We start from the raw sequence: 12,169 nt of genomic DNA on the forward strand, positions 1-12,169 counted from the left end.
AGGGGGAGGGAGGCAGGGCAGAGTGAAGAGGATAGGCTGGACAGCATTATGCTTCTCCTGACCATTAGAGCCTGCTCCAACTTCATTGTCCACAGTGTAAGGATCCATTGCTGAGCTCTCCTCCACCCTGCATGTGGCACTGTGAGCCACTTGAACTGTCTCTGTCTAGTCCTCCCAGCTCTGTGCTCCTTGCTCCCTCCCAGTGGACATTTTGTTTCCTGTATAGACTTATACTGAGGCAGTCTCAGCAGTCAGTTATCAGACCATGATCCTGCCTTCCAATCCTCATACTCTGGCTCCGCCCCTGTATCCAGAAGACTTCATTATCTTCAACTTCTACATTCAGTGCTCCCGTTTGTTCTCCTTCCTGGATTTCTGGTTTGTTGCTACTCCTTATCCCTGTCCATGTTGGGGGCTTTCCCCGGTTTTAATACTTTGCCGGCCACCAGCATCAGAGGGCTTAACCCGAAAGGAAGTTTATTGGCCTAGGCCTGGATTTAACTTTTCTGGGATTAGGCCACTTATTTCTGGGGCAACCCACAGATGGCAACGTTATAGCCAGCTAAGCAGTGTGTGTGCTGCCACCTAACCATGCTGGCCCTGATGCCAGCACCTCATTGCATGGTGGCCTGGGTGATCATCTCAGTTTGCTCTACCTAAACTGGTCATGAGTCTGATCCTGAAGATCTTCTCTCATTCTGTGAAAATTTTTCAAAGTCTTTTACATACAGAAATGTCACATTACAAAATTGCCTATCCAATATGCGGGTAAACTTATGGGTATCAGCCATGTATGAGAGCAAATTTACCCACATTTGGGAGAAATAACATAGCTCTAAGGGAGTGGGAATTATGCAGGTTTTTCATTTATATACAAACCTTTTGATTTTAAAAAGCAAGCATGCAAACCAATCAGGAAATCTATCTCCACAAATTTAGTGGGTGTAAGTCAGTTCAGGTAGGTTTGCTGGGGTAATTTTCAAAGGGAACTTATACACGCAATTTTGTTTGGAAATTTGATGCAATGTCTGTGGGCTGTTACAACATTGCTCTCCCTAGGTCTACAAGAAAAGCCCTTGATAAACCAGGCCCTTTACACTAGAAGCGGTTCTGAAGATAACAGATCACCACCCTTTCCCTCTTCCATTCGTTCACTTTCACCATTTCACTTATTCCAAACATCTTTCAGCATCATTTATTCATTTCTTTTATTTTGATTACCTGTTTTTCCCTTTAGGCATAAGACGGGTTACAATAAATCTCATCAACATGCAAAAATACAAGTAGGTACAAATTATAAGTGATAATAAATAAATTAGTCATCCTTTCCCCTGTAAACATCCAGCCTTTCATTTGCTTCAACAAGCATACTATGTACATTAACCATTCCCCACACCCACTGCCCTGAATTCATTCTGCACCATTCTTCAGAACAAATATACAAACTTTATATCAAGCACCGGCCCTCTCAGACTCACTGCATTCAGTTTTCTTTTATTAATATTACATACATTTTGATATGTATCTCCAAGAATCGCATAGATTAAACTTGCAGAATCCCCAATGCTATTCCCTTTTATGCTGTCTTTTAAGACTCAAGAATACCTTTATATAGCCTCGATAGTGCAGAACGTATTCCTATATACTGTATATGCTTCCAAAAGCTCATGATCATTAGTAAAGCTCAATGTCTCACATGATCATTAAATGTGTCACATTTAGTCAAGAATTATATTGACTAATAGTTGCTTTAAAATGTTCCTAACTGCACATATTAGCAGCATTTTTCAGGAACTGTCTGAAAGTATTTACACTTTGCAGATAAAAGCAGCTGGGTCTTTTTCTTGTTTTTACATATAAATTTATAAATACGTTAATTCTCCTCAATCCCTGGCACAGGCTCACCAATAGTCACAAACTAATGAATCATACAATTGTTGTGTGCGCACAAAGTACAGCAGTTCTTCTGATGACTCCCACATCATGTACGACTCACTATCTCTCTCTGAAATTCTCCAAGTATCTCCCTTTCCTGTGCAAGTAAAACATTAAGCTGTCATAATGGCTGACCTCCATTAAATTTGTCACTTTTATGTCGCTGAACATATTCTCACACTTCTAATAATGGAAAAATACTCTCCTGTAAATGATCTCCATTATTTTATGTGTTCTCATACCTTGGTCTCTAAGAAGCCAATATTCAAGAAATCAGAAAATGGATAACTTATTCAGCTAAAATTAGCTGGGTAAGGTATCAGGGAAATTCAGTGGGATAAATGGGATAAAGTATACAGCTAGCATTGTTTGGGGATATTGGTGAGCTGAAGGCACTGGGTCATGGATAGGTGATTATTCTAGTATTAAATAGGTATTCTGTTACCTAGTGGATAGCTTAGCCTCCCTAGTGAGAATAAGTTTGATTTAAGTTATTTTGTTTCATACATTGATGTATTTAAGTATTAACTGTTTTATATTCATTTGTTTCACTGATATATTCGTTTCTAGGTGTATTAGATTATTAATGTATGTTTATTATTGTACTATTTTATTGTAAACTGATTTGGATTGCATTTTGGTAAAGGAAGGTAGTCTAGAAATGTAAATTAACATAACATACATGGCTGAATTATTTTGAAACCTAACCGGCTATGATTGAATATTCTTGGTTGGGTTCGAAAACTATCCAGGAATGGCCAAGTCCAAAAGCAAAACAAGTCTGCATTGCCAGAATTTTCAGGAAGGCAATAATTTTTTATGGGTTTGACAGTTGCTTGCTTTTTTATTGCAAATATTGCTACCCTAATTATAAGGACTGGGGTAACTGCACAGTCTACCCTTAGGAGAAACCTTGGTGTGACCTACATAGCATGGTAGATATTACCATAAAAAGCTTGCTGGGCCAACTGGATGGCCAATTTTAATCATTTTTTGCCATCATTACTATGTTTTCCCAGATAACTTTATTTTAACCAGCTATATTCAAATAATATAGCTGGGGTTTAAGATTCAAGATGGCTGTCATGCAGCTCTTAGCATGGTGAGCTCCTCATTCTTGCACTGAGCTATTTTTCCTGCTGACCTATTGCCTAATAATGGGCCACAAGAGGAAGGCAAAGTTGGGAACTCAACCTGCAGTCTTGACAGCACCTCCATCTGCATGACCAATAGATGTCCATATTGTTTGTGGCCAGAGAATGCAGCTGGAGAGAGAGCCATTGGCAAATCTGGGAGGGAAAGTGGAGCTCCCATCGCTTCCTAGCTCTTTAGCGTTGCTGAGTCTAGCTGCAGGAACGCCCCCCATTGGATTCTTCTGTCTTTCATGCATCCTTACTGTACCAGAGAAAGACGTTGAATGAAGAGCTCTTTGTGTTGGCCCCTGGGTTATGGAGTATGGAGAAATGCACTGGGACAGAGTTGGTAGGCTATGCTATTGCTGTGGCTGACAAATTCCATTGGAGAAGGGTGGTGTGGATGCAGCCAAAGTTATGGATTCTAAAATTCCTTCCACCTTGCTATAAGCTCTTCAGAAAACTTTCATTCCAGTGAGACCAACTCAGTTCACTCTTGAATCTATATTGGACACTTGAAAAATTGAACAATACTATTGTATTTCAGTTAACTCCTCTAGTGAAAAGTTTTAATTTGGAGGAGCAGATTCAATCTTTGGAAAGTTTTATAATTGATTCAGCTCAAAGGAATTTGGAATGAAATTCTAAAACAGAACAAACACAACTGATACAATAAACTTTGGTTAAGTGGGATTCCTTTCTGTCTGTAAGAATGGAAAATCTTGAAAACACGATTAAGAGCAGAATTTTGAGGGTTCTTAATTTTCATAAACTACCATTGGTTTCTCCTAGAGCAGAGGTTCCCAAACCTATTCAAGAGAACCTCCAACCAGTCAGATTTTCAGGATACCCACAATGAATATCCATGAGATTATATTTGCATGCTATGGAGGCAGTGCATACAAATTTATCTCATGAATATTCACTGTGGATATCCTGAAAACCTAACTGACTAGGGGCCATCCAGGACAGGTTTTGGAACCACTGGTCCTAGAGAAATATTTAAAAAGTATCTGATGGAAGTTTTGAAAATTCCCTAACAATCTGTGCCACCAGTGTCCAAGAGTCATTGTCTCCCTCCCTTTAAAAAGAAAGAAAAGGAATTAGAGATGGGTTAACAAGTAATGGCACCTGTGGTTGTTGCTGTAGATAATCTTGATTTAACAACAATTCTTGAGACTTCTGACAGCACACTGGCAAAGCCTTCATCGTTGATTGATAGAAACTATTTCAGTCATGGGAGTAAAACCTTTCTGCAGCATAAAGTGAAGGTGTTTCCTGATGTTTCAAAACAAGCTCAAATTTCTTCATATGAGACCACAGATATTACAGTTGGGTGGGGTGGTTTTTTTCCTCAAACTCCTCTGGAAATGTTGTTTTAAATGTAATAACATTTCCTATGGCTTTTTTTTTTTAGTCTAGCCAACTGTCCCGTTTCTTAAGTGATAAACTGGTGCAATCAGATTCAACTTCATCTCCTGTGCCTGGTCCACCATACTATCTATGGGGCATTTTGGTCATGCATTCTAATTTTGAGGAAAGGCCATGTTGCTGCATAATTTATTTATTTATTTTATTTTTGGTTTTTATATACCGGAAGTTCCTGTATACAATACATATCACTCCGGTTCACATTTAACAGAAATAACTATCGCCGGGGAGGCGGTTTACATGGAACATATCGAATTAATAAACGGATAATATATAATAAAGTACAATCTATTGGGAAAAACAACTAAGATCAACTTAGAACACAACTTGGAAACATATAACTGAAGTAATATAAACATTAGATTATTGCTGTAAGGCAAGGATGGTTGTTGTTCTTCTTGCTTTTAGCTCTCTGGGAAAGCTTGACGGAAGAGCCAAGTCTTGAGTTTCACTTTAAAAGTAGTATGGCACGGCTCAATGCGGAGGTCCGGTGGTAGGGAGTTCCAGAGAGATGGGCCCGCTGTAGATAGAGCACGTTTCCTCAGGGTAGATTTTGCAGGTTGGGTGATCATTCTGTTCTGGTATGCCCTTCTGGTTGGTTTTTTAGAGGAGTGTAGTTGAAGCTGGAAGGTTAAGTTGAGTGGAGAGATGTGATGTAGGGCCTTATGAATCATCATGCAGGTTTTGAACTGAATCCTATATTTGATGGGCAGCCAATGGAGATGCTGGAGGATCGGGGTGATATGGTCCCTTTTTTTGGCGTTTGTAAGTATCCTTGCAGTGGCATTCAGTACCATCTGGAGTGGTTTGGTGGTGTATGCTGGAAGGCCCTGCAGGAGTGAATTGCAGTAATCTAGTTTAGGGAGAATGATGGCTTGGAGTACTGTGCGGAAATCCCTATAGAGTAGAAGAGGCTTTAGTTTCTTTAGCACTTGTAATTTAAAGAAGCATTCTTTTGTAGTGTTATTTATGAATTTATTGAGGCTGAGTCTGTTGTCTAGTAGTACTCCCAGATCTCTGACTTGAGGTGCGGTGGCATATCCTGAGGTGTCTGGAGAGTTGCTGGATGTTGGCGGGGCAGGTTGATCCGGTGCTATTATGAGTATTTCCGTTTTGTTGGTGTTTAGAACCAGGTTGAGGCTGGTTAGAAGATCGTTGATGGATGAGAGACATTTTTTCCAGTAGTCCATGGTTTTGTGTATGGTCTCCGTGATAGGGATGAGAATTTGTATATCATCCGCGTATAAGAAATGGGTGAGCTTGAGGTTAGTAAGTAGATGACAGAGTGGGAGAAGGTAAATGTTGAAGAGGGTGGGGGAGAGTGATGATCCTTGTGGTACTCCCATCTTGGCTTGGATGGGGTGAGATTCCTTGTTGTTTATCTTAACTTTGTATGTTCTGTTCTTATTTCTTATTAACTTGTTTACTTATTAACTTGTTTCTTATTAACTTGTTAATAAGTTAATTTGTTAATAAGTTAATTTGTTAATAAGTTAACTTGTTAATAAGTTAATAAGTTAATTTCTTATTAACTTGTTTACTTTGGGTTGTATAACTGAATTTGCTCTTTCTTTTTGATGACTAAAAATATGAATTGGACAGGTTATTTTTTTTCTTCTTAAGTATTTATGAATGTATTTTCTTTGTTTAATTCTAGATCTTCATATTCAAGATTATGTCTTGGATGTATTTATTAATTTAACTTTGTTTCATTTCAAAATCAAAACACAAAAGAACTTGTTACAGCAATCAAATAACATAACATACTGTTATGATGGCTCTACCGAATGACGGTAGATACAACTCAACAAACAAACAAACAAATAAATAAATATATAAATAAATAAATAACAAAGAAAACTAAAAAAAGAAAAGCAAATGGCAAAATCTGCAGGAAAACAAAGTAGTAAATGGCATGTATCTTAAAGTCCATACAATGGAAGAATCCACAGGTTCTGAACCAGAAGGAAAAAAAAAAGCAAGCAAATAAGAAATCTCAATAAAGAAAGATTAGCAGGCATACTACTATATTAAATGGAGAGATGAAAACAGAATTTAGACATCTATAAAAGTAAGGTTAAAGTTATTGGGGAAGGTATGCCAACTGGCTATATTCAAATCATACAGTGGTTAAGTGGCAAACCAAAATTTAGAAAAAAAAAAAAAAACCCCAGTGGACCAGCTGGCCTAGTCCCCTACCTCAGTGAAACAAATATTGAGCATGGTACCTGATCCTCCCAAGTCCTCCAAAACATACCAAAAATGTAGTTGGTCTATAAGACTGAAAAATGTCCCCTCCACCCCCAATTTATGAACTACAGTTTGAATGTAGGTTCCTTCCTGGAGCTTAACCCCCTTTTTAAGCCCAACCTGACCCCACCCCCACCCTACTACCCCACCCAGCACCCCCAAATCCATTTCTTTCTCTGAGAGTGGGTTACTCTGGACAAATCAGAGTAGCCCATAAGCCAAGCCCAAACACTCTCTCGCCACCCAGCACCCATCAAGTCCCTTAAACTGCTGGGAGTTCTTGTGCCGAGCTCCTGGCAGTGGAAATGGATTTGGGGATACATATAGGACCTGATTTTAAAAAGCCTTTACACGCTTAAAATTGGATTTTACACATATAAATGCACTTTACTTGAGTAAGGGGACTTTATAAAATAGCTACAATGTATGCCATTGAATTGTCCATTGGATTTACTCACATAAGTTCACTTTACTCAAGTAAATGGCTTTTGAACATTGCTATGATAGTATGTTACATTTAAGCACATAACTCCTTTGAAAATTACCTCCTTTATTCAATTAATGACTTAATTAATAAAATTATCCAGATAAGTGGCCAAGATATTCAAATTTGGGGTTTATCCGGATAACTCAAGGTTTTCCAGATAAACCTTTTCAATATCACTTCTATATTTTCTATTTAAGCTATAGGATATTAGCAAAATAGTGCAAAGGTAAGAAGCAGATGTGCTAAACTGCAACAAAGACTGCACGAATGGTCTACCACCATGACAAATTTTTCTCACAATACCAGGATGTTTTATATAATATTTAAGTGAGGTTTGTGAAAGTGCAAAATTTACCACAAAAAACTGTAACTACACATCCCTGAGATAAAATAAAGTTTCATGTGGAAATTACTCCATTAAAGTTTGCATGGTTTAATGCAGAAAATGTAATTTTATGTATCTAAGTAATGAGCTAATTTGCAAGATTCTTCAGCCTACCATTTTTCCCCTAAATTTTGCTTTTCAGGTCACGTTCGCTAAATTGCACAAGCAAATCACCAAATAATGCATGCAGCTTCTCGAAAAAACAATTATTTAGTAACTGTATCAAAAAATAGCAAATAAAGCATGTTTGCTTACCATCAATGTGGTTCTCTGTAGAAAGCAGGATAAATTAACCAGGATAAGTGGTGATGTCATCTAATGACACCAAACAGACCCTTCTCTCCTAACTCATACATCTTTTATTCTACAGAGGAAACGCGAAGTCCCCATATGGGCACTGCCTCAAGAGCCCTTCAGGTGATTGTAGAACTTAATTTTAGCTCTGCAGTCAACTCTCCAACGAGGCAGTCAGGTATTTAGCATGGCTAATTCTTCCTGCTGTCTACTAAGAACCCCATTTACATTCAGCAAACCTGCTTTTTTCTATCGACAAGCAGAGCCGAATTAGCCATGACAAGCTGAGAGTTACAGTGGAGTGATACCGAACAAAAGCAACCCAGGCCCCACCCGTGGAGAGTGGACTACTGGATGAACAGGCTGCATAAAACTTATTATCCAAAGTCACTACCTTTTCTTTATAGATTTTCTAGACAGTATTGGGAAGTGATGATGTGAACTGATAAGCAAGTTCAGCTCTACAAACATCTTCAATAGGCATGGCTCATAGGTGAACAATGGAGGTTGCCATTGTTCTCGCTTGATCAGCCTTGATTTTGCTACCTGGAAGCCAGCCAAAGTGTAGCAATGCATGATACATTCTTCTATCCAGTTGGCCAAAGTATGCTTGGCAACCGCTATGCCCTGTCTATTGGAATTATAAGAGATAAACATTTGTGAAGTCTGATGAGGTGATTGAGTTCTCTTCAGATAATAGGCCAAAGCCCTCTTGCACTCCAATGAATGCAGGGCCTTCTCAGCCTCACGTGCATGCAGCCTCAGAAAGACCATGGGTAACGCAATGGCTTAATTCAGACGAAAAGCCCAAACTGTTTTTGGCAGAAATTTGGGGCAAGTGCAGAGCACCACTCTGTTATGGGAAAAACTGCATATACAGTGAGTAATGCACCAATGCCTGGCACACTAAAAGGTAGATTTTCAGAACCCAGCGTGCGCAAACTCTGGGAGATATGTGCATGCTAGGGATGTGCAGAGCAAAAGTTTAAGTTCATATGTCCATATGTCCAAAGGGGGTCCCATTTGCGGTCAATATGGACATAAACAGAATTCAATGAGTTGAGTATATGTCCATATGTGCAAATAAAAATTTAAACCCCTCACCCTCCTTAATCCCCCCCCCCCCCCAAGACTTACCACAACTCCCTGGTGGTCCAGCGGGGTCAGGACGCCATTTCTGACCAACTTTGCAAGGAGCACGTGACGTCGGCGTCACGTCGGAGTGACGCAGCGTCACGTGATTCCCCACGGGGTCGCTTCCGGGATCCTCGTTCGGCCCAAAAAGTCAGGAGGCCCCCCCAAGCTGGCCAAAAGTTCCTTTTGGGCCGAACGAGGGTGCCGGAGGGAACTCGCGGGGAATCACGTGACGCCGCGTCACTCCGACGTGGCGCCGACGTCACGTGCTCCTCGCAAAGGATTTCAGAAATGGCGTCCTCACTCCTCGCTGGATCACCAGGGAGTTGTGGTAAGTCTTTGGGGGGGATTAAGGAAGGTGAGGGGTTTAAATTTTTATTTTGGATCAACAATCGCGATTTCCAACTTATTCAACATAGCTATGTTGAATAAGTTGGAAATCCGATCGTTTATGTCTCATCACTTTTTTAAGTTAAAAAAAAAAAAGTAACGTTTTACATTTATGTTCAATACGAATGCACACCCCTAGTGCGTGCCATTCTATTTCATTGTTAAGGCCATGAGGTGTAAGGCAATTTAATCTGTAGATCCATTTCTGCTCCCTGCGAATCAATATTTCAGAAAAATTACCGCCGCGAGGTGGGGGAGGCAACACATCAATTACACAAAATTTCAAATCTTGTTCAGAATGTCCTGATGAGAGCCAGTGAGACACTAGAGGAGCTGTGTTCCGACCAGTTCTAATATTTGAGCGGTGTTCAATGATCTGGGTACGGATCGGGCGAGAAGTTTTGCCAACGTATAGCTTAAGGCAAGGGCACATAATCACATAGTTCACTCCTTTCATTTGGTGTGTAGCAGAATACTTTAAATGAAACTTAGCATGAGAAGTGGGATGTTCAAATATCGCTAAAGGTGAAGTGTGAGAACAAACCGAACAGTGTCCGCATGGCTGATGACCCAAAAACCTTACTGAATCTGTCGGTGTCAGATCATTTAAATGCGAGTGAACCATGATATCTCTGAGATTCCTGCCCCGACAAAAAGAGAATCGAAGAGGGTAATCAAAAATTTTATATAGACATAACAGGGACCAATGACGTTTAATAATGATGGTGATATTATGTACATGAGTTGAAAAAGGTAAAATGCAGTTTATACAATCATCAGATGTTCTGACTTGAGGGATAAAAAGGTATTCTCGATTGGCAAAAAGGGCTCATTTAAACGCTCTATGGAGTACATGCTGAGGGTACCCTCTTTCCCTGAACCTTAGCACCATCTGTTTAGCTTGGTTTATAAAATCTGCTCGCGAGGAGCAGAGGTGCCTGAGTCTAAGTAGTTGCCCTGCCAGGATATTCATTCTTAATGCGGAGGGATAATGGCTATCAAACCTTAACAATGTGTTCCAGTCAGTCTCTTTACGAAATATGGAAGTGTTGAAACTGCCATTTTCTACAGATACAAGTACGTCCAAAAAGGCTATTTTAAAGGGGTCGATGGCAAAATTAAACTGTAAATATTCATTGCAGCTGTTTAGCCAATCTACAAATAGAAAAAATTGGACGTCAGTCCCTGTCCATACTAAGAAAATATCATCGATGTATCGATGCCATGAAAAAATGAAAGATGACCAAGATGAGGGGTATACAAAATCGTCCTCAAATTTGCTAACAGAGAGGCAGGCTAGACTCTGTGGCATGATAGCCCCCATAGCTGTCCCTTTGATCTGTTGATAAATAGTCGACTGAAATTGAAAATAATTCTTGGTTAGGGCTAAGCGTGTAAGTGTGAGTAAAAATGGAATAGAGACACAAATAGAGTCTGATCGTTGGTTAAGGATATCTTTAAACAATGTTAAGGCCTCTTCCTGAGGGATATTTGAATAAAGAGAAATGATATCTAAACTTACCAAAAAACAACATTAGTCAATGGGCAAGGAGACATTACTCAAAATACTAATGCAATGATTAGAGTCCCTGACATAGGATCGGCTTTTACAAACTAAAGGTTGTAAAAAAATGTCAACGAATTGAGACAATGGTTCTAAAACTGAACCTATGCCAGAGACTATCAGGCATCCAGGGGGATTTTGCAGGGATTTGTGTATTTTGAGAAGGATATAAAATGCACAACATTTTTGATAATTTCTTGTAATCCCAATGTGGGGTCAGAAGTAATGGGGTATAACATTTTTTAATCCAATAATTGACGTGTGACCTCACCTATATAACAGTTCCTATCTAAAACTACTTTACCACCCCCTTTGTCAGCGGGTTTGATGATAATCGATTGATCATCTGTTAATGATTTGATAGCTGCTTTTTCATCTTTAGAGATGTTATAATGTTTCACCAAAGGTCTTTGACGTAAATGTTAAATGTCCGATTGTATCAATTTCTCGAAAGCAAGCAAAGTAGGATCCACTGGTCCAGGGGAGACCACCTGGATTTATTACGGATCAAGGACAAATCATTGGTAGGCGGAATATCTGCAAAAAATGTTTAATGTGTAACATGTGAAAAAAACAATATAAATATATCTGAATATCAAAAGAGTCATAAGAGACAGTGAGAACAAAGGACAGTCCTTTTTCCAAAATGGAAACTTTGGTCCTAGAAAGATGGCATGAGGAAAGGTTGAAAACCAGACATGTGGACTCAGAGGTTACTGCCAAAGGTTGTAAGGCCGTTGCTGTCGAGTATTGCGAGTCACCCTGGAAGACTGAGACATCTGGGGTCATCCTCGAGATCTGGGATTCCGAGTTGATTTCCCTGGTTGAGGAAGTTCTAAAAAAGATTGTTGTTGAGAAGCAAACAAGGAGAAAGATGGTAAAGTTGAGGTGCCAGGTGTTTCTTCCTGATGAATGGATGGAATTATCTCATCCCCAGATGAATCGTCTGAGGAGGAGTTTTCAAAAGTCATTTTCTTGCTCGCCATACGTGTGGTGGACATCCATGAGTACACAAACCCCTTTGAATAATCTGATTCGTCACGTAAGAACTTTTTGTATTTGGCTGCCTCCAGGTCACTTTTGAACTGTTCCACATTTGTATTGAATTCAGCCAGTTGTTGATCAAAAGCTTCTTAATAGTGTCCAATTGTCAGATTCTTAATAGT

This window comes from Rhinatrema bivittatum, chromosome 1 (assembly GCF_901001135.1).
Source record: "Rhinatrema bivittatum chromosome 1, aRhiBiv1.1, whole genome shotgun sequence".
Classification (NCBI taxonomy): Eukaryota; Metazoa; Chordata; class Amphibia; order Gymnophiona; family Rhinatrematidae; genus Rhinatrema; species Rhinatrema bivittatum.